This window comes from Patagioenas fasciata, chromosome 8, assembly GCF_037038585.1.
Source record: "Patagioenas fasciata isolate bPatFas1 chromosome 8, bPatFas1.hap1, whole genome shotgun sequence".
NCBI lineage: Eukaryota > Metazoa > Chordata > Aves > Columbiformes > Columbidae > Patagioenas > Patagioenas fasciata.
Window position 1 is genome coordinate 13,686,869 of NC_092527.1, and position 20,216 is coordinate 13,707,084.

A 20,216-nucleotide genomic window follows, 5' to 3' on the forward strand; every position below is an offset into this window, starting at 1 on the left:
TCTGAGAGCAGATGAACACATCACTTACAGAGGCATTACCTCCCTAAGGGAAGCACCAAGAGCCACTGGTGCCCTGGAGACCTTTGCCTTTAAAAGGTTGCAAGGATCGAAGAAAGGCTCCAAGAAAGCTGGAGAACAGCATGAAGGCCAAGCACAAAACAGTATCCTTTGAGATATACTAGCCTGACATACTAGAAAGACTGGTCATTTAGGTTGAACATTAATTCCTATAACTGTGATTCCATGACAAATCATTTGTCATGTAAATAGTATACAAAACATTATGAAAAAAACCAGTTCCTTGTGAGGCAAAAGTGATTTAACAACCAAATGCAGACAGCCTCTAAGAAGAAGGTGCAAAAATGTTAAGGTTGTGAGAACTGCAAAAGTAACAAGGGGGAAAAAAGTTTCCTTCTTAATGGCAGGATCCTCATCTACACTGATGCAGAATAAACTTACTTGATATGCAAGTCCTACACTGAAAACATTATTTTATCTCCAAAAGGCAAGAAGAAGATATAGTTTTCCTTTCTTGCCCCTTCTAGAGTATATGGTAGAGTCACACAGGGTTGACTAAATAGCTTTAAATGTTTACTACAATGCAGGAAAAAAACCCCACCTTTTTACCTTTCTAGAAGAACACAGCCTTTTATGCTAACAAAGACAGACAGGTCTTCTAAACAAGGCTAGGACTCAGGCTACCTATATTTCTTCTATGATCTTCCTGGATAGTTTTACACAACTCTTATATGCTGCATGCCCCATTTCTGAGGTAGAAAATGAAAATACTATTTTTGTATTCCTGCCTTTCTTCTGTGTGGTTTTAGATGGGAGGAAATCCCTTTATTTGACAGTATGAGAACACCAACCTGCCAACCCTTGCAGTCTTCTACAGCTTCCCACTGAAAAGAATTCATTCTGTGGTGAGAAATGTTGCACTGTAGCAAAAGAAATGTTATTAGCACCTTTTCTCAGTAGCCTGCTTTATACATCTGGCCCAGCAGGCCTCCCTTGTCAAGTGTGGTAGCACCTGACCAATACAACAGGATCTATCACATTTGAGTTGCAGTATAGCCCACACTGCTCCATTACAAGCCTTTGACTTCTCACATTTTTAAGGTAAAACAAAATCAAAATGCTCACATTGTAACATAGTGTTACATGGTTTATCCAGTCATTATTTTACTCCTGGGATTTGATAACAGTGGCTACCTCAAGCACAAAATAAAATAGAAATCTTCATTAAAATAAATTGCCTTGTAACTGCTTTCAGAAGCAAGGATTTCTATGAGCTATAATGCATTGCTAACAGGAACAATAAAAAGAAAGCTCACATTGAACAGAAATATAACCATTGACAATGCCTGAAAGTCATAAAGATCAGTTCTATAATTGCTAAGCCTCATTGCAAGCACGAGCTGTTCCCCAAGGGACAAGAAGATAGGTACAGTAACAGAGCCAGCAACGAGGTGTGATCAAGTATCCAGGTTATCCAGCAAATTGTGACAAAGATACAGGTCTAAGATGAAACCAGACCTACAGATAAGGTCTGGTCTAATAAGACCAACCAGGTCAAACACAACTCACTAAGCACCCAGAAAACCCACACAGACAACACTAACCTGAAATGAAAACAGACAAGACTAATACTATACTAAAGAACAGCATTCCTAGAGCAAAACTCAAGCACTGAACACTCAGAACTGAGTTTAAGTAGAGCTCCTGGGCCAATGGGCAGAGAGTGTGTGTGAGGGGGTCCCAGATGAGGTTGATTAGCGCCATTAAGGCCTAGTCACTCAGGGCCCTGATACATTTAACTCAATTATCTTAAAAATATGCAACACAATTTTTCAGACAATGCACAGCTGTACAAATACTTTATTTGCATACACCAAGGATATTTTTGAAGAATTGTACCATCTCAAGCAGGTACCACAGGAGTACACAGGCCTCATTGCTCTTACAATTCAATTTTCAAGTGATTCTTGGCACAGCTGGCTGTGCACATGACTTGTGCCTGCGCAGCATGTGATCACATTCCTCACAGCCTTGTGACAGCTCAAAACATTTTTCCCTGCCTGTGCTCACTTTCAGCCATTAGGTTTACTGTTGGAAAATGGCAGGAGACCCACAATATGTGCCTTGAATCCATGTGGCCAGTTCTCTTTCCCTCCAACTGCTATTTTAAAGAATATCCCAAAGTGCCTTGCAGAACACACTACATATATGCTTTCCCCATATCAGGGATCTTTATGTATCTAACACAGGGAAATCCAAGAGCACAAGGTGGTGCAGATTCTAGACTATCATCCCCATCTATTTTATTTTAGTGTTTTGTTTTAGTGTGCCCATGCCACATGCTATTGTGCTGTGTAGAGAAGCTAGTAGTAGAACTAGAATAGTTAACATTACTGAAAAACAATGCTTAACAGGAGCAATTAGCTGGGAAGATATGTACCTGTGTCTCCATTCTGCATCCACAACCCAAACCAGCATCTCTGCATGATGCTCATTGTATGGTGTTGACATGCCCTCTGTTCTCTCCCTGATTCAGAGTAGTCTTGCCCTGTTGATAAAATGGGTGGAAACACGAACAGCCTCACATCTATTTGATCTGACAGCTTGTTGAAGTCCAACTTATAGAGAATAAAAAAGATGCTGAAAAACTCTTAAATATTATTCCCTTCAGGAACTTGAAAAGAAACCATGGTGAATTTAAATCTGACATGAGGAATGTTTGGGGATGTAATTCAAGCTTGTGTGATCAAATTGCAATTTTGAAAGATATGCCTTCTCTTTAACTTTTTATCTCAGCAACTCTGGCAAGAAAATCCAAAAGAACAGCTAAGTAAGTACTAGTAAATCAGCTACTCCCAGGGGAAGCAGGAGTGCTTTTGAACTGTCAGAGCCTTGAATGAACTAATAGGCCTTAACTACCCTGACTGGTGTCACCTGTTTCCTCCACCCACTCCTTCTGCCCAGGAGCTCTATTTAAGCTCAGCCCTAGATACTTGTTTTCTGATTGAGTTTGTTTTTGGGAATGCTGCTGGTTTGTAGTTCTAGCTCTGCTGTATCTCTGTATTTTTGGGTTTGGCTCTGTTATTTTGGTTTGATTCTAGATCTGCTTCCCTGAGGTATCTGGCTCACGTTATCCTTAGTAAGCCTGATCCTAATGCAGTTTTTCAACTTTATTTCAAATTTGCCTTGTTGTTTTTAGGGGTATGTATGAGGATCTGAACTGTTAATTGCTATCCCTTAACTTGTCTTGTTTGTGTTCCTCAGGTACGGCAGGACTGGGGCCTGGCTGGTGCAGGTTCCTGTTCTCTCAACTGTATTGTTGTGCCTGGTTCTCAGTCCCTTGGGGAGCTGCTGGCCCTTGCTGTTTCCTAGTACAAAGCTTTTTGTATCAATTTTAGTTGATGAAAATCACACTTTAAGGACTTCTTCTGTTTTCTTACAGTTGTAAATGGATGGAACTAGTTTGATAAGAATGTTATGACTGGGCTTAGTTTGATGGAACTTGAATTGGTGATGCATGCCTAGAAACATTCTATGTTGAAAGAGCTGGATCCTGTGAGATTGTTTATCTTTTCTGCTATTTTTCTAGGGGTCTTTAAAGACTAATGTAGGCTATTGTGGAGGTATTTTTGTGGAAAACCCTTACTTCATTTTCATTTAAAGCCTCTTATTCAATTGTGTTAATAATACATTAGCAAAACATTATTTATATTTATGAAGCTATTTTTCACATTAGAAATCACTGTTGTGTAAACTGTGCTTGATTCTTATTTGAAACTGCAATTGCTGTTAATACTTTTCCTATGTATTAAATATTAATTCTGTAGCAATCTAAAGCAATGGTATCCACTATCAAGTGATGATTAAGCCAACTATTTTTTTTCTTCTGTTACATGCACCATGGTAATATCCTTAGACTGAGAGAAGCAGTTTTAAGATTCAGATGAAGGTAGTGGGGCTCACTAAGTGACAAATATGGAATAGGAACCACTGATGTATGTTAGTCTGATATATCTAAAAATTGCTTCTGGTGAATGTAACTGGCAATTGCTTCTACTGTTTGAACTACAGTCAGAGCCTTTAAGGAAAGGATATCAATGTTCAAACTTAGTTTTCTACGAATTGGTGTCTCTTGTTATAGCTCTAGTTTTGTGACGGTGCCCCAGGCTTCATGATAGGTGGATGAACTGGCACTCTCTTTGATAATTAAGCTTTACAGTTTAAATTGGACTATATGGTAGTATTTTATGAGAAGGACTAGAAATGATTGTTGATGCCTACTGTGTATTGCAGTAATGGTTCTCAGCCTTTCTATGCTGAACCAGACTGTCCACAAAGGTGTCATAAATCTTGCTGCAGCTCCCAGCTGAGGAACTTCCTCAAAGTGTGAGTGATTAAAGATAGTGTTCCTCACTGGTGGTTCATGCTCCAGCTATTTTTTATGTCCTAGCTCTGCTGATCAGTACTGTAAAAATATTCAGTCTTTTATCTAACAATTAAGAAATTATTTTGTTGCTATGTTTCTTCTTGCTATAATCAAACTGATAAGCTGGCTAGGAAAAACATATGTGATCATATGATATCATTTTATAGTAGCTGAGCCATTTTTAACTGCACTAGAGTAGGTGGCTTAGAGAAGTAACAGAAGTAGTATATGTGTCTCTTAAATTTCCTAGATATCTACTTAGTGATTAATTATAATTTGACAGATAATCAAATAATTTTAATGAACAGTAGGTGAGTCATGGTATAACTTGCTTTTCAAGAGTTGCTCAGACCAAGTGATTGTAGGGGAATAAAGAAGTATACAACTGAGATTATATTCAATATTACTTCCAAAGTAGAACCAAGGGAGAGAAGCTTGAGAAACATGGACCTCCACGGAGAAAGGACAGGTCCAACAGCAGGACATTACTTTTCTATAAATACGGAAGATTCTTGTATGTCTTTCATCACAGCTGATAACAGAAAAAGAGGAGAGGTGATTGCAGAGGATGAGATCTAGAACAGAAGAATGAGTGGGCAAGAAGTCTTTCTAAAGACCATTCTTTGTTAAAATACTTTTTGCTGTGTCTTATTGCAGAAGGTAGTTAATCTTGCTGTGATTGCGTTTGTTTGAACAACGTAATTGAAGGAACAATGCGCACAAACCCAGTTTCATTGTTTAGTGCTCAACAGACTGTGTTAGACTGCAAACCAGCTTCTGAAGTAGTTCACTAAGTACTACTAAATCTCCCCTTAATCCTATTTGTGTAAGAAAATACCTCAGTTCTCCTTATCTAGCTTCTAAAACCAGAATGATGCTATTTTTAAACTGATTTACAAATAACCAGCTTAATATCTGTATAACAAACCAGTTGTATCTGAAATAGCTTCTATATATTCTTCTAACACTGGGAGTGGACCTTTCTTAAACTGTTGGTTATTTTTCAGAGCAAGTGTTGGCTTTTCCAAATGATTTTAATTCAGCTAGTGTGTTATATGCAGCAACATGCAGTAATTTGCCTTTACTCCTAAGGGAAACCCATGTTTCCTTGTTTTCACATTATCATTGAGTAATATTATCCTCTACAACTGAGTCTTCCTTCAGTAGCTAACAAAAAAATCCCTAAGCTTGTGCCAAATACTGCAGTGAAAGCTTTTTAAAGGTCTTGTTATGAAGTTTGCATACTTGTTAGCTTACTGGGTGTGCAAAGGACTCTTGAACACAAAATTAGATTGTGATTGGCAGATATGAAACTCTGAATTATTCTGTTAAGAAAAAATAGCTTGCTTTTGTGATTTTTTCCAATCTCCTACAAAGGTAAGTATTTATTCTTCCATGGACACTGAAAAATATCAAAATTAATAAAGCAAGAGAGAAGAATGAATGAGAGATACCACTTGGGAGAAAAGAAGAAATGCAGACTGTGAGGAAAATGAAAAAACAATTAGTTGGGTGGGGATGAGAACTGAGTGAGATGAAAAATGCGAGAAATTACTTCATCACTGAGGTTATAGTGCAACAAGAACAGCATAAGTTGGGTAACCAAACTGTTGCTTCAACTCTCAAGCCTTCACATAGCACTACATAAGTAAGTCTGAGTGTAATTTTTGAGGTCATACTACTTAATTTCTTTATTTCTTCCAGTTATACTCACAATTCATTTTCAACTGGACTCCCATCCTTAGCGTGACCTCTCCTGAGCTGGCAGATTGGTATGGATGATACTATATAGAGTGATTCTTCATATACTACTGATAGAACGCACCCTGCTCCAGTTCCTACCATCATGGCACTTAACATGTGTATTCAGGAGTGGTTGGAGCTCTTATGACTGAAACTTACCTGAGAGATTTTGCTTTTACCAGAGTATGCTTTAGTCCTGCTCAGTGGACTATAGCCAGACCTCTAAGGTTTGAGTGCTGTAAATTATTCACTTACTTAGCAAGGAACTACATTAGTCAGTGTAATGGGAATATCAATACTTTCAACAGCAATGGGGCCATTAAAGCTAACCATACCTTAATCTACCACTCATATAAACACCATTCAAATCAATATGACTTAGCATATGCTTTAGTTTTAGTTACCATAAGCATCATGTCCTTATCAGGTTTGACAGAGGTTAAGTATCACCAGTTATATTAAGTTATCACGCTGGTTCTTAGACACATGCAATCTTATTTTATACCTTTTTAACTATAAACTCTTCTGGAAACTTGTCCACTTCTCAGAAACTAGTTTTATTAATGGAATTTCCTTTAGAAGTCAATTTAACATCATTTGTTATTTCAAATTAGAGCTCACACTTAGATTTTCACCTGCCTTTCAAGGAAATAGCAATTTCTAGGCACAAACAGAAAGGAAGGATCCAAAGGGATAAAATGAAGGAAAGCAAACTAGTAGTGGGGCCTGAAGTTATTAAATCTTATTTAGAGTTATGAGGAAAGTAATATGATCAGCATTAGTATTAACTTCTGCTGGTTTAAAATGTCTGCTGGTTGCTTTTAAAGATATTTCATATAGAATTTTGAATTATTTATTTATTTACAGAAATCTATCTTAGCATTTTTTCCTCCTTTACGGGTGGTGGGAATGAGAAAGATGCCACCTCCCACTCTGTTTCGATGCTGCTTTTTAATAGGGATATCTGTCTTTTGCTGAGCAGAGCCTGGAAGGGGTCTTTCCCATTTGCCCTGAATGTTCAAAGGCTGTTCTTGTCTAAGTGCAGCTGCTCTTGCAGAGGTGTCCCTTGTTTGAACAGATGATTGCTGTGACAGACTTGCTTCACAAATTTGTAATCCTCTCACATACATGTTATGCCAGAACCATTAGCAAGATCAACATATTTGTTGTCACTATATATTCCTTATAAAAAATATTTTTAATTGGACTTATTAGCCTCATCACAGCTCTTGCAGCTTATTTCTTTCTGTCTAAAGAAAAAATCTGCAACAAAACATTCCTGGAATGGAGCAGCCTTTTATTGTCTAGATACAATAGATAAAAAATGGATAGACACCTACCAAGAGAATTATTGTGATGTTTCTTTAAAAAAAAAAAAAACACACCCCAGAATTTATGCTTTTCATATCACTTGAAGACATAAAAATCAGGTTTTGCACAGGCAAGATTATCCATTCTCTGACTAGCTCTAATGTTAATGTTCATGCAGTTTAGGCAGTAAGCTTCCTACACACCACTAATAAGTTTTAAGATCCATTAGTCTGTTATGTATTATTGATTTCAAGCATTACTGATTAATGCTCTAAATAGATTCATTTCTGCTCCTAGAGAGTAAAGGACTAGCACTTCTTGTCACTGTTGTTAGATGAATGGTGTATTACTGCTTGCTTTAGCCAGTTCCCTGCTATGTCTCATTCCCTTCCTCTGCTCATCTGTCCCCTGTGCCACTGTACTGCTCTCGCCTTTACCATGTTTTTCTAATACTCAGTTAAATTTAGGTACCTTCCATTCACCTATGTAAGAGTAATTTGTGCTAAGCTTTGGAAAGTACAAGGCAGTACAAAAATGGAAAACCCACGCATGTGCAGCAATGTTTTTTTCAAAGATAACGGGGTGGTGTTTAATGTTCCTTGGTCCTTCCACAGCCTGGCTCTGCCACTGACTATGAGCCACTCTGTCCCTGGCTGCTCTGGGGACCACCATGGAGGCTCCTCAGTCCTGCAACAGCTCCTCATCCCACTGCTTCCAGGTTCTGGATTCTTTGAGGTGCCCACGTATGTGGGGTTACTTAGTACTGGAATTCTTGTGTTTCATTCGGGGCAGTACGGTGCACTCTGGGTTTGTGACCAAGCCCCATACAATCAGATCCAGCTCTTTAATCTCTTCAATTCAAAGGCTACAAACTCTAGCTCATTTTATCTTTTTAACCAGTAACTTATACATTGTATGTGTTTCTCTAGCTATTACCTCCTACTCTGCACTTTGGAATTAATTTATATGTTGGATACGTAGACTTCAGCCACTAGTACCTCTGTTCAGTACAGATTCTTTGGTTAATTTCTGCATGCTATTCTACAGGTGACTGGTAGTTTGCCTTTTGTAGACCACAGACATTTTGCTCAATATAGTATTTAACTCATCACCTTCACTTCTAGGTCCCTCACTATTTTTGTAGTATGGCTATAATAATTAGATTTCATATTAGGTTGTCAGCACTGATTATCTAAACCATATTTCGAGGTCAATTTTTTTTCAAGTAAATAAATGGTGTTTTGGGGAAATCTTAATACCAAGTTATCAAATGCTGGTAAGATTTATTTACTGAAGGTAGTTCTCAAAAATAAGAATGCGTCACCTCCATCCACTGTGGAAAAGAGCAATACAAAGATTGCATGCCTACATAAACAGAGGCTTGGGACTTTGATATAAAAGATAGTGCAGATGGCTGTAAAATAAGAGTTGTAGAATAGAAATTTTAAATGTACCTGGTTCCACATGTCTGTGTGGTGTTTTTCTGTTAGACCTTGTCACCTAATAGCCATTATTTTTCTGTAAGAAGACCTGGAGCCAAGCACTATATATGAGGCAGAGCAGAAAGTTCCTTAGGTGGGCACAGGTTCTTGAGAAGGTTTCCCTAATGGTAAATGTCTGTGAAGGAAGAAGATTAAAATTAAATCAGCTCAGTAGTATCCATCTTTTGGTAAATAAATCAGTGTGAATTTGAATCCTGAATTCAAACAGTGTCAGTCTCCTGCCTGCTAACTCATTCTTTCCTTGGCACAAATAACTTTTATTTTCACCTGTCACATAATGATAGTATATTATGTAACAGAAGGGGAGGAGTGGTTATCTGATTTATTTTAGCATTAACTTTTTCACCTTCTTGGTTATCTCCCTAGCTTCTGGACCTTACGAGAGATTTCAGAATACACAAGAGGACATACAAGCACCCTGTTCCCATGTAAGTGGCAACCCATGAGAGATTGTCATCTAAAACTAGTTTCTCTTTAAGTGCCCAAGCTACTTAGCATGCACTGTCAGAGCTATATGCTTGCATGGTTAGAAATACAACTGTCATTTGCTCAAGATGTTCTGGGCCTCAGGACTCCAAGAGTCTTTACATACTACAAGGACTTTGCTTCAGGAATATTTTTTGCAGACTTTTTTTGTTACTCAGTTCTGCCCAGCCACTAGTATGTCATAGTTAAAATATTTTATAGCACTTATTTTTCAAACATATTTATAGCTAGGAAAACAAAAAAAGACCTCAAAAAAGCGTTTTTGTGCCAATGTTATTAAATTCCATAATGTTAATTGCTAACAGGAGCACTGATATCTGAAGTCCTTTTAACAGTACAGAGCCAGCATGATCAGGGAAAACTGCTGAGTTTCACCTTGGCTTATGCATCACTATAAAAGTTGCTAGCTACATGTGACTGAGAACTGTTCTTTCTAGAGAAATGGTAGAAACCTTCAATAATCCAGCTCAGTTTCTGATTACAGATACAATTTGTAAAGCTCAACTAAAATGAAGTTGTTCTGTATTTGTAAAACCTAGAACTGATGAAAGCCAAATGTACCATCACTGGGGTGTGGAGTACCTGCCATTCCACGGTAAAGCTGGAATTTTCTTTTTTTTTTTATTGCGCATTTCTCCAGAAACCCTGCTTCCCAGTTCACAATTCTTTTGTTGAAACACAAACCTTTATTCTTATAGAGAGTCAAATGGTTTGTGCTTTACCCTGTTTGTCACACATGTTGCCTACCATTGTATTCAATGACCTTCCACAGAAACTGACCTAAGTGCAATGGAGAAATAGTTCGTTATGATACTGGAAAATCAGCCGCAAATGATATCTGTGGGCTGGATTAGCGCTGCCTCTGTTTCTATACACCACACACATTTTTTTTTGATGACAGTATTCCTGTGTTTTATGTTTCTGGTGTAGTTTCAGGAATTTTGGGGAGGGATGCTGCCAAGTCAGTGAAACATGCCATCATTTCTGTTGGTACTTTGCTGTAGCTGTTATTGTGTAAAGACAGGCTGTGCAAGCTCTCTAAGTAAGTATCGTTCATTAGATGAACTGGCATAATTTGAATAATCAGGTAGTCTTCAGACACATGCGCAAATTAATCTGCTGTAACAAGTTGGCAGTGCAGCTAAAAGCAGCAGCTTTCAAAACTAAAACTGAATTGCAAATAATTCATCAGAGTTTATTTACAAAAGTACGCTGTACAAAAGACCACTGATATCTTTCAGTCCTACACACGCACCTTCAGAAAAGTGCATCAAGTGACTTCACAACACATTCAGGTGAAATTCCCAAACCAGTGCTCCAAAATGCACTTCTAGAAATTATCATTAAGGGCCTAAAATACCCAGCTCCCTGTGGGTGAGTATTTCTCGTAGAATATTTAATATGACCTCTTAATAGTGATTATTTAGCAAAACTTGCAAAAGACTTTCCAGTTTGGGAGCATATGTATTAACTCTACTGGTTACCAAAAATTAAAAACTCAGCCCCAGTGGAATGGTCGGAGAATGCACAGCAGTTGCCATTTTTAAAGCCTCCTCTCCATTGTTTTTCTACACTCAGTCAATCATGATGAGCCTTTTACTGCAGTAATGTCTAATAAGCAGCAGTAAGAAATTCAGGAGAAGTGCCATCGAAGTATTACAAGAAAAGCCTGAGAAATAGTAGTGATTAGAAACTATGCACAGCTAAGCAAATGCTAATGTTGCATTAGTCTGTTAGATTTCTGGTTTAATTCAACCTCTCAGTTCTTTAAGCCTAATTCTTATACAAAAACCATATTCCTAAATCTTCAGCTAGTCCTTCTGGGTGCTTCAGTTGCAGCCACTTCTCTCAAATGCAAATCTCAGAGTTCTGATCATCAAGCCTTGAAAATCAGAGCTTTTAACAAGACTATTAAGGATCTATTAAAAAAAAAAAAGAGTTGCATTAAAATCTGTGAACTGAAAATTTGTTTTAAGAGGGAGTCTTTATCTGCCAGTCCTTAGGAGAAAGGGAGCTTGTATCTCAGCTGATTTCTTCTGGCAACCTTCTTGGAAAGGCACTTGCAGATCATGAAGAGAGTTGCTGAGCTGACATGAAAACTGGTTTTGTAGTATGACTGTGTTTGAAATTATACAAAGCTTTCCAAGACAGGCTGCATTAGCTTTCAGATTTCTGTGCCTGTGCCCAAGCTAATTTGGCATGGACCAGAATAACTCCATGGTTCAGACCGCAGCCTTTCTTTTCCCTGACTTTTATGTTGACAACTTGAAACACATTCTTTCTTAAATCCAGGATCCTTTTACAAACCCACAAAAGCCCCATCAATGTTTGAGTTAGATCACTGAAATATGATTTGAGAGGCACGGATTTGCTGAGCTGCATACTGTTGGAGGCTGAAAGAGCATTCTAGAAAAATGTCACCATACTCTTGCACTTCCCTGGCACGCTGCTTTTAGCCACTGGATGTTTGGTTAGACACATTTGGACTGATTCAGAATGGTCATTTTCATACTCTTCTAGTCTTAGAAATATGTATTAAATACCAACATCTTTCTCTAACACAACAGATAATTTAAAATAAAAAAAAAATAATCCCTTATGAGATATCTTGCTCTAAATTTCCAAAATGTCAGAAGATTCTAAATCCAAATTTAAGATCCTAAATAAATGGCCAAATGGTAAAAGATATTTAGGGTGATATCACTTGAAGGTAGTAAGACTCTGTATTTGAGAAAATGTGCTCATTTATTAAGAATTTAATTTAGCAGAAAGAACTTAGTAGTGAGAATTTAACCAGAATTTGAGACTCAGGGTCTGTCAAGGACCTGAGTGCACTAATAGGTTTTAATTGACCTGAGTAGCCTCACCTGACATTTCCATCCACCCCCTCTACCCATGGGCTGGGGCTGCACTTAAGCTTAGGCCTGGTCCCATGCTCTCTTTCTGAGCCTACCCCAGCTATGCCTGTACCCAGCCATGGGCCTCACTGGTCTGGTCCCTCCAAAGGGAAAGCAAAAGCAAAGCAGCTCTGTAGGGCTTGTCCAGAAACTGGAGGCTGTGAGGTAAGAAACATGGCTGGGAAGGGAATGTGCTTTAGCAGCTCATTCTGTGGCACAATCTTCCTTGGGTGATGTACACCAGCTTTGCAGTTGCTTTGTAATGGGGAGCTCAGATCCTGAAGTGATAGGAGCTGAGTTAGTAGAGTCATGTTGATTTATGCTATCTGATGAGTAGATTTATGATCATGTACAAAACTGCTTAATTCTGTAAGGGTGATTAGACCTGGAAGCTCATTGTATATTCTGTGGAATATCTGTTTTGGTGTACTGGAAAACTGAGTCCTAACAGGTATGCTGTTCCTTAAATATGAAATGTTTATGCTCAGAAAATAGGTTTGAGTTTCTTGGGTATCTAACTTCAGAATGCTGCTGTGAGGTTGTTTTTCTATTGCTTCTATTGGGTAACCAACATGATCACTGTTGACTTGCTATCTGCAAGACATTGGGATCACTGCGGTTGTTTGATGATGGTAACTAGTTCCGATTGCTGCCCAAGGACACTTGCCTGCAAACTGCAAAATAAACAGCCCTGTTCTCTCACTTTAAAAGAAATCCAAGAAAGTAACTCTACCGCAAGTCAATGAATTTGAAAACAAGACGACTGAGTAGACTGTTAAGGATGTCCCTAGTCAGCAACATAATAACAAGTTTGTACTGATTGCATAGCTAAGAGTTTTTAACTTCACTTAAATTTCTGAAGACAGAAATGACTGTATTTCTCATTACCTCTTCTCCTCACAAGCAGTTACTGTAAATAAAAATGTACTATTTTCATCTCTCATGTCAAAGGCAGCAGCAATGTAGTTGTTTAGTAAAATATACTTTATGTAGTAAAGGCAAAGGCTTAAATTTTTGGCTGGGTAGAGATTTTGGGGAGAAACAAGGAGAGGGTGGGAATTCTAGTAAATTAGATTTGGTTACTAAATGCTGCAAAAAAGAGGTTAAAACATGCAAAGAAAGATGTTTTCGTAATCAGGGAAAAATGCATCTGAATGTCCATTCTTTATTAAGGTGTTCTGCAGTCTTAAGTCCCATTATTGCAACTCTGCTTAGAAAAGAGTACATTGGGTTTTTTCTTACCAGGAGAAGGAGTAGCTGAATCACTCACCCAGAAGTGAGATAAGACTTGTCTAAATCTGATGACTCTTGTCATGGGTCATCCACTTGTTCATTATATGGGGAGAGGTCAGTCACTTTCTACTGTTGACATTCTTAAGTTTCCATTTGTACAAGACAGAAACTATGGTAGTGTGCAAAATAGCTCAACTGTTTTGGGGAATTTGGCCCAGAAATTAAGTCCCTATTCAAGGATGCATGTGTTTAATATGTTTTGGTCTTACAAGTGTATTTGTAGCCATATAGAAAGAGCAGAAAGAATAGAGTGCCCAGCTTTCCCAGTCACATATATAAATTTCAGGATATTCTTTCACTGAGAAATTCTTATGGTAAGCTAAGGTTATGTGTTTGTCTCTGTTTGTTTGCTGTGCTGCAAAATTACTACCCAACTATGTTTTCCTGATTTGCAGTGTTATCTGCAAGTTGTGAATAGGAGTGCCAGTTCTGTAGGGAGCAGAGAGAATTACAAAAGTAAATCAAGAAATAGTAGTTTGGCTTTCTGAGGATTAGTGCCAGTATTTTTATCACTTGAATTCATATGTTTGCTTTTGAGATGTATGTTTATTCAGGCAGCTTTCTGTTTGGTTATTAAATTCTGAAAACAACCTTCAAACACAAGTCCACATTTTTATTAAAACAAAACCCTGAGCTTTAATTGACTTTTTCTTGTAACCATACTGAACTACTTAACAATCCTTCACAAAAAATTTAAGCAGAGTATATTTGTTAAGGAAATTTGCAGCACTACCAGAGAATAGAAGCCCACAATGCTTTTATTATTCTTGTGCCTAGAAATATTAGGCAAATCAAAGCATTACACCAGCATAGAATAAAATGCCTCTGCTCCAAAGAGCTTGTTATCAAAGTCTAGGGAAACAAGCAATGGAGGCATACTGGCAGGAAAGTAGCAGGTAACAATTAGACAACATAGGTCAGTGCTGACAATATGGCCAAGCAAGCTCTGTGTGCCTGCAGCCGAGATTTTGTCCAGGACTTGTTGCCACTGACACCAGCATGAGGAACTGCATGAAGACAAGCAAATCATGTGTGTTGGAAGCTCTGTTTGGTGAATGATGGAAATGAGCATCACTGGCCGACAGGGTGTGAGAGCTGGCAAGCCAACGCTGTCTGAAAGATGATAGGTAAGCTGGGGAGAGATAATCCATCAAGGCCCTTGGAAGTGAAGACCAGCAATATATCTCTGATTTAATAGAAAGTCAAAGAAGGGGATGCATGGCAATAACAGACAAAGCAATGAGCTGGGAGAAGAGAGGATCATGATGAAAAGAGATCACACTGACCTGGACATAGCTGCACTGGCATTCTGTGTGCAGCCTTATGATAATTGTCCTGTATGTTCCGTAACTTAAGGTCAGAGGAAAAAGGATGTCATAGCAACTGAAACAGAAGTCAGTGAGGATCCAGAGGAGGCTTTTAGCAGAGTAGGTATTAATAAAGGCCACACTGCAGACTTAAACAAAAAAGAGTCTCTGTTCATTAGAGGCGTCATGTGAACACTTAGGAAACTGGAGTCTGAGGTGACGATGGGCTGGATGATAGCCGTAGCAGAGGGGTTTATAAAGAAATGGGCATATGGCTTTACACTTCCCTGTGTTAAGAAGCTCTGATAATAGAACTGTGGTGGATTCTCTTCTAGTTTAAGCACTAGGTCTGTTTGATTTTGAACTTTGTCTGAAAGGTTTCAAGTTGCAGCAGGGAGTAACTTGTCATAATGTCTCTGTAATGGTCATTACAGAACCCTGCCCAAGTCTTGAACACTGTTGTAATCTGAGCCAAATCTTGCTTCTGCTTCAGCTGCTGCTGGCTGTTTTGTCTTAGGCAGGACACTTGTCACTGAAACCTCGTACAGACCCAGCTAAAATATCCTCTGGTATTTCTAGTTTGCACTCACTCTTCAGGCTATTTTCAGAAACAATTCAAATACAGGGTTTTGAAAATTCAGTGATGTTATTTAGTGGTCTGTTTCTCCCTCCTCATCCAGCCCAAATTCCTGAAAGCACTGGGTATGGCACAGGCTGGAACAGCAAAGCACAGGGCACTTGGAATAGCTGTGAGTTGCTGAGACTTAAGCTGCAGTTCCTTTTACAGGAGGCATAGTAAGACGACAGTATGTGCCACAAAAAATAGTTGTATAACCATTAGGGCAGTATATGTATTCTCTGCAGATTGTTTGAAGATAGTAGTGCTATTATCTAAGGAGAAAGATGATAATTCTTTAATATCAAATTAGACCACACTTTATTTACCTTCTGGTTATAACGAACTATTATTTCCCAGACCCCAGAGTTTTAATTTTGATTGTTGTGTGTGGATATTGATTGCTTCTTATTGTTCCTCTTCCCTTAGTATTTTCATCAGAGACCTGGCTGTCTCCATGACTGTCTTCTATCTTACCAAGATACTTGTGCAGCCCCTCCCCATGGTAAGCTCTAGTCACTGAGTTCTTTCTATTTCAGTAGTAACTACTACATAAGTATGAGATTAAAACCAAAACAATCAAAAATCAAGTGGTACTAATTGTTCTTCTTGTAAGCAGTACAAACTATTAATGCTGCCCCAAACCTGGCGCTCCTGTCTGTCACTGGCTACAGTGTGTACCTCTAATGGCTGTCAGTACTTGACTGGGAGAAAATGCTTGATAAACAGAATTTCTTTGCAATTTTATTTCTCACCCTTTCTCTACCAATAATAATACTATTTTTTTTTTTTTTTAGTCTGAGCCCTACCTCAGCTGGGAAACACACTGTTCTGCTGTATCTATGCATAAGCAAATCTTTCATTAGATCCACTTCCAGCAAAGATGACAAGGCAGCTTGGATACTGCCATGTGCTGACCCACCTTTCAGCCCACTCAAGACTGAGTCTTCTGTGGCACAGATCTGATTTATTACAGGCAAGAAAATAGAAAGGGAAGTTCCCTTTAAGCTTTGTATCTAATTATTGCCTGAAAGATGGGAGGTTTTTCTTTCTGCAATGATACAGCAACTTTTATATCTTTAAAATTAAGATTTGTCCCTGCCTACAGTAGGCACTAAACTGTACCAGAACAATCAACTTTGTTTCACACAGGAGAATGGCTGGGAGGGTGTGAGCTCTTATTTGGGAACTGGAATTAGGGAAGCTTCTAGCTGAAATTACTTGAGAAGAGGTTGGTTAACCAGAGCTCCCTGGAGAAGGGTAGCTTTTGCGCAGAGGTTAAGCTACAGGAGACAGGGAAGGATGAATGTGAGAGCTCAGCCCACAAAACAAAGTAAAATGCCTTTTTTTGGAGGTACTGCAAACCCAACCTGGCTGTTCTGGGGAGTTCTTTGTGTAACTACTTTGTCTTCAGACTCTGTGAGGAAGGACAAGAGGGACAGAGGTGGGTTGACCTTTTCAAGTTACCTGGCCCTGAAGCCATAAGCCACTAGAGTAAGCTGGAAATACTACTGGGGAAACAAAGGCAGAGCATCTGCTGGATTTAGTCTTGCCATAGAGTGGCAGCCTAAGGCCGTGTTACGGAGCTAAATTCATAGTGGTAAGGAGATACTAATATAATCTTTTCATCTCAGTGGAAAAGACTGTTTTGGTTAGTTGGTTTGGTGGTTTTTTTGATGTTTGGTTGGTTGTTTTTTTGATAAATCTTAGAAAAGAACTTGTTTGAATGGACTTCTCTAAACCATCCCATCTAGTCTGGCCCTTCTGTACTCAGTCCAGCCCTGGGTTTCTCAATTCCCTGCTGTGGGGCTAAGCAGCTCCACAGTGTTACATGCTCACTGGCTGTACCCAGCAGTTTGTGCTTCTGGTGGTCACCATAGATGTCGGCTTTCTTATAAAATTAGAACTACCTATGAGGTGAATCATTCACTTCTACAGCTAAGCAGAAACCATGTTGATTTGATTTACTGTTTTCTATTTTGTCTATTGATTTTTGGGTCATCTCAACAGTGTGCTCCCATAAAAGGCCATCTAGAACTTTGTACTCAGTTTAACAATTTTATTTACAAAGGGTGTTCTTGCCTCTGTGTCCTCTTGCCAAGTTACTCCAGGCATGAAGGACTAAGTTTAATTTCTATGATTAATAGAGCACAAAGAAGATAAATATTATACAATTCTACCTTATGTCTTATTTGGGGTGCCAAAATCACAGTATGCTGTCTGGGAACAGCTAGGAAGTAGGAGAGTTCCCACCTGATAGATCTTGGCTGTTAAAAGGCAAAAAGGACACAGATGGTTGAAGCCAGATTTCTGTCTAAAATGAACAACTAGTTTTCACCTGTATATTGAAGCAGATAAGCAAGTTTCAGGTACCAGCATAAAAGCAGGCCTCTGAAAACACTTCTCAGAGAAATGTGGTTTTGGACGTTACAGCCACTGACAAGCAATACCACACCGGATGCCCAAGGCTCACAATTTCTATACAGGAGAGACTGTGTAAGGAAGGCTGCTATGGGCTCAGATTTTAGTGTGGTATTGCTTTTCAAAAGGCAGATACTGAAAATGGATAGGCTTTCAAGTGAAAAATCAGTAATTCCTTCCTCTATTCCATCACTTATAGAAAAAACTAGTGTGTTTAGAAGGCAAGCAGAGCATATTTTGACAGTAGCATTGTTATCCCCAAAGTGTGTTACAAGATTTATCATGATCATTCTCTCCATTATAGGAAGACAAAAAAAAGTCATGCAACTTCCTTGCTTTGTGCATTCCTTGTTTGTGGTAACTCAAATATCAGAACTGTATCTGAACTCAAAGAAGAGTTGGAGCTTACCCTTCTCATTACTAAGTAGTCTATTCCTCTCTCCTCATGCTGGCCTAGGGGATCTTTCATAAAATTTAAGGAAGCCCAGGTAAGCTTTTGTAAATATGTGTCAGGGGCATTAATGCCTGGCTGACCATACTTCTGGTCTTCTAACTCTCCTGGAGTTGCCCAACAGTGATCTTTATGATCTAAGCAGCAGATTACCTATGCTTTTAGTCCACTCTGTATGTCTGCAGGTGAGCTGAAACCTCATTCCACACAGCTCCCAGCCAAAGAAGACAACACTGTTCCCTTTCACTCATTGTGAAAGAACTCCTATACTCATTTGGAATTTAATTAAATTTTACCCATGCATTATCTTTCCCTTGTCCTGTTAGATAATTTTCTCAGTTTAATGGAAAGGCCCCAGAGTCCAGGGTCTTTTTGCTGTTTCTGGCTGTAGTTCATAAAAAGCTATGAAGTTACATCGCAAACGCTTGTGGGTCTCTTCCAACTCAGGACGTTCTATGACTTAGAAATCTGAAAGAAAACAGTCTTTGTGAATGGTTTGCTAGTATATGTCTTTGTCTGACTTCCCAAGCTGTAGGTACAGAGTATGAGATGCCTCATTCTTCACATCTTGGGCAGTTCTAGGACATGATTCCTCTCCTTCCACGGAAGCTGAGGCATCGCATATAATCACCTTTAGCAATTGGCTGTAACACAGGATTAGACTAATTATGTGAGAACACTTCCATTGGACATGAACCTCAGTGTTAGGGTCCATTTTTCAGAAATAATTTCACCTAGCTTGAAGTGCTCAGCATTCACAAGAGCAGGACCCAGCGGCTAAGGAGGGATAGCAAATGAATAGCTCGATCTGGACTAGCAAGCGCTTCTTACTGGGGAAACTTCCTTGCTCTCCTTTATATTGCATATTCTGGCATAATATACTTTCAGGAGCTGCTGAACTAATCAAATTAGCCCATGTGGAAAGGCATGTACAACAACACTAAATCTAATGAAACAAGAAGACATGTAGTTTCTATACTGTCTGACTTACTTAAAAAAAAGACTACTTGTGTTCCATGATTTGATTACCCTGCCAAACATATTATGGGTTCCCCTAAAAATGCTAAACAATTGGATACTTCTAGGCTAACTGGAAATGAAACGTTTTCAGTGCATTGACTTGTTATTGAGATGAGAGGAAATAAGAAGGAAGGAAAAATGTAATCTGTGACCCAAGGAAAACTTAATGTACAAGCTGTATGTAAACAAATGGAGAGTTGGAATTGCACAAAACTAAGACATAAGCAGAAAACTAAGAGGAATTGAGGAAAGAAAATTAGAATACATAGTCAAAGAACACCTCCATCTAGTATTTATGCCTGTCACTGAAGATTGTTTGTCTCCAACTTCATATCTTATCATTTTGCTAAGAGCAGGATGTAACTGTATACAACTTCAAAGATAAAGTTCACGCAAATGGGAGATCTCCCATTCCCTCCTTTCTCTACACTTCAATCATTAAAATGTATTTTCAGTTCTACTCCCTTGATAGGCTTTATTTGAAGATAGTGCAAGCTTTTGCCAGTTTCACATTGTGGCTTTCTGTAATGACATCTCCTGCCATTTTAGTGGTAAAATGCAAAATTATCTTACAAAAAGGTTTTATCCCTCAAAATGTCCAACCCCATTGTTTGTTGCCTCTTACTTAGTGTGCTGCATGCATACACTGTGTATGCAAGAACACAGAGTGATGGATTTGGAGTTCACATCAATAACTTTTGAAGTTTGTACCATTAATGCCACAT

At 38.6% G+C, this 20,216-nt stretch overlaps 1 protein-coding gene across 1 annotated transcript in view; it reads right to left on the reverse strand.

Moving 5' to 3' along the window:
- The window catches only part of WAPL (WAPL cohesin release factor), a 133,909-nt gene that overhangs the window by 85,721 nt on the left and 27,972 nt on the right, over nucleotides 1-20,216 (reverse strand). Inside the window, exon 2 of the mRNA XM_065843909.2 lies at nucleotides 8,953-9,115. The gene's annotated coding sequence lies outside the window, so the exon portion shown is untranslated. The remainder of the gene's footprint in view (nucleotides 1-8,952; nucleotides 9,116-20,216) is intronic.